Here is a 3,596-nt window from a genome sequence, read left to right as displayed (position 1 = left end):
AGTCCTAACCACTGGACAGCCAGGAAATTCCCGAGATGTTCTCTTTTAAGAGTACAGTTTAATGTACTCTGTGGACAAAGAAGAGATATTATTGGGTTGCTGGTAAGTGTGGAGCTTGCAAAAGAATTGTTAATAATTGCTATTCAATGCAATACACTCACAGTGTTCAATAGATTTTAGCAAATGTTAAAGAAATGGTTTGGGTTTTTTCTGAGCCTGAATAAAAGTTCATGAAATTTCAGGAAGAGGAGGAGGAGGAAGAAAGATGCAGATGCCGCTCCTGGGGACTGGAAACACTCAGTGAACGACACTCAGGAACCAGGAAACCCGGGTTAGAATCCCCACTGTGCAATGTGCTCAGATGAAGTGACCTCGGCAGATTTCTCATTCTCTCAAGTCTTTGGCTTACCCAGTTTTATAGAGAAGTACAGTTTCTACTAGGTGCAACTTTCAGAGTCCTTTTATTGCTTTCCCACCTCAGATACCCTATACTTAGAAAGATATCTCTGATATCTGCATAGATAGTTTTCCCATTTTTTATTAATAAAAGATACATTAATCTTATTTCAGACCTTTTAATTAACACAAGATATGTAGACCGCAACAAGTTAATGTAATTCTAGCCAAAAGCAAAAGAAAAGGAAGCTTGGTGGGGTTTTTTAGCCTGCACAGGCTTCTCCTAGATAAAAATATTATTCTCCTCCACTAGACTTTCTCAAATGTTGGAATTGGCCAAAAGCCTTCACCAAGATAATTTCCATAAGCTCCTAGGGGCAAGACGATATAAAGCGAAGAATTGGTTTTGATTCTCAACTGAATGTCTCTGAAGCTGCTATTCAGAGGTGTGCCTGGGCCACCCCTTGGCCTGTTGTCTCAACTGCTGCCTGCTACCCACTAAGTTTGCTAAGCTCAGGTTGTAAGTTATCCCCATTCGTGCCTCTGACTCCTGGGGACCCTAAGGGTAACAGGCAGGGCTGCCATTCACAAGTATACAGACAGACTGAGCTCTGCCCAAGAGGTACCATTCATTGTGGTCACTATTCATTCACATAGTTATTATGACAGTTTCCCAACAGATGGCAGTAAAGTATCTTAAGAAAGGGGCATCTTTTTCTAGTTCACCCCATATCACAGCATGAACTACCAGTGGGGCTCCGTTTTCTCTGCATTGCCCAATGTAGTGCTGCTAAACAGCAGGACACATGAAGTAGAACTGGGCCTCACAGAACTAGGAAGTCAACTCCAGTTTCTCTCTCTCTCTCTTTCTCTCTCTCCCTGTGTCTCTCTTGGCTTCTTTCAGTTCCTCTGCTCTTTCTTCCCCCTCGCCTTCCATCCACATTCCTTGCTCACCTGTTTATAAGTGCACTATACTGGATATAGTAATTGGAGTCTACAACCATTCTTGCCACCTTCTATTATACCCAGGGCCACCTCCATGGGTGTATGTATGTCCTATGCACAGGACTCTGTATTGAGAACTTGATTTAATGCTGGGTTGTTGCCAGCAGTAAATTTTTATTTATTTATTTTTTTGGTTGTTCCAAGGGGCTTGCTGGATCTTAATTCCAGGACCAGGGATGGAATTGGGTCCTAGAAGTGAGTGCACCAAGTCACTGGACCGCCAGAGAATTGCCTTAAAATTCTTAGTAACTTTATGAGCAGATGGTGTTCCTTGCTGTCTCATTCCCATACAACCTCTACAGTACTACACAGGTAGTGAATTCTGATGGACCTATGATGCCCCTTAATTCACAAGACTCAAAGCCAGTACAAGGCAAACTCATGATGTCTACAACTGCATAAGAGGGGCGCTGACTATCCCGATAGGGTGTGCTTTCTGTTCAAACCAGAACTTGCTTCTAACCCAGAAAGAAGGCAATGGCATTCTAAGAAATGCAGGGCTTCTCTGATGGCCCAATGGTTAAGAATCCCCCTTGCAATACAAGGGACACAGGTTCCATCCCTGGTCTGGGAAGATCCCACATGCTGAGGAGCTGCTAAGCCCAGGTGACGCCAACTACTGAGTCCACCTATTGCAACCACTGAAGCCCTCAGGCCTAGAATCCTTCTTCCCCAACTAGAGAAACCACTGCAATGAGAAGCCTGCACACTGCAACTAGAGAACGCCCATGTGTAACAGTGAAGACGCACCATAGCCCAAAATACAAAAAATCTTTTAAAATGCATACAATGGGTTGGCCTGTGGTGCAACCATCAAGTTCCAGGCTGGTCTGGGGCTCCAGTGCTCTCTTTCTCACCGAGCTGCTGCCTGGTGCAGAAGAAGCCATGGTGCTTCGGGTCACCAGGAACACAAACACTAATGCTGAAAATAAGCCAAAGATCAGTATGGCAGGGGCAAAGCGCTGGCCTGTGGCTACTTTTGCAATCTCTAAGCCTGGGCTGAGGCCCACAGCTCTTGGAGACATCCCTAACAAAATCAGTGAACAGCCGCAGGCCAAACTGCCCCTGAAAAAGGAAGCAAAAACTTTAGCTGCAGGAAAAGTTACTGCTCAAAAAGTAGCAAAACCTCTGGAAAAGGCTCCTGTACCTGTGCCGGAGCCCCAGCTGGGGCCAGAGACAGAACCGGAGCCTGTTAAGGAAGAGAAACTTTCCCCTGATCCCATTTTGGTTGATACTCCCTCTCCTAGCCCCGTGGAAACATCTGGCTACGCGCCTGCAGAAGAATATCTGCGTCAGGCTTTCTTGGATGTAATTCTTGCAGTGAGTGATGTGGATACAGAAGACGGAGTGAATCCAAAACTCTGCAGTGAATATGTAAAAGATATCTATGTTTATCTGAGATAACTTGAGGGAAGAGCAAGCAGTCAAACCAAAACACCTAATGGGTCATGAAGGCACTGGAAACATGAGAGCCATCCTAATTGACTGGCTAGTGCATGTTCAAATGAAATTCAGGTTACTGCAGGAGAACATGTACATGACTGTTCCAAAACTGATCGGTTCATGCAGGATAATTGTGTGCCCAAGAAGATGCTGCAGCTGGTTGGAGTCACTGCCATGTTTGTTGCAAGCAAATATGAGGAAACGTACCCTCCAGAAATCGGTGACTTTGCCTTTGTGACTGACAACACTTTTACCAAGTTCCAAATCAGACAGATAGAAATGAAGATTCTAAGAGCTGTAAATTTTAGTTAGGGACACCCTCTACCCCTCAGAGAGGATTTCCCTGAGAGAGCAGCTAAGATTGGAGAGGTTAATATTGAGCTACATATTCTGGCCAAATATCTGATGGAACTAACTATGCTGGACTACAATATGGTGTACTTTCCTCCTCAGATTGCAGTGGGAGCTTTTTGCTTAGCACTGAAAATTCTTGTAATGGTGAATGGACACCATCTCTACAGCATTACCTGTCATACACTGAAGAATCCCTTCTTGTTGTTATGCAACACCTGGCAAAAATATGGTCATGGTGAATCATGGGCTTACAAAGCACATGATTATCAAGAACAAGTATGCCACATCTGAGCATGCTAAGATCAGCACAGCTGAATTCTGCACTCGTTCAAGATTTAGCCAAGGCTGTGGCAAAGGTGCAACTTGTGAACTTTCGAATACTATCTGCAAATAAATAA

General features: G+C 44.3%; 1 pseudogene; it reads left to right on the top strand.

Annotated features, from left to right (window-relative positions):
• Positions 1 to 1,518: 1,518 nt before the first annotated feature.
• Positions 1,519 to 3,596, top strand: LOC138420134 (G2/mitotic-specific cyclin-B1-like; annotated as a pseudogene).

This window comes from Ovis canadensis, chromosome 15 (genome assembly GCF_042477335.2).
Source record: "Ovis canadensis isolate MfBH-ARS-UI-01 breed Bighorn chromosome 15, ARS-UI_OviCan_v2, whole genome shotgun sequence".
NCBI classification, from domain to species: domain Eukaryota; kingdom Metazoa; phylum Chordata; class Mammalia; order Artiodactyla; family Bovidae; genus Ovis; species Ovis canadensis.
This window is presented reverse-complemented; position numbering and strand designations above follow the sequence as displayed.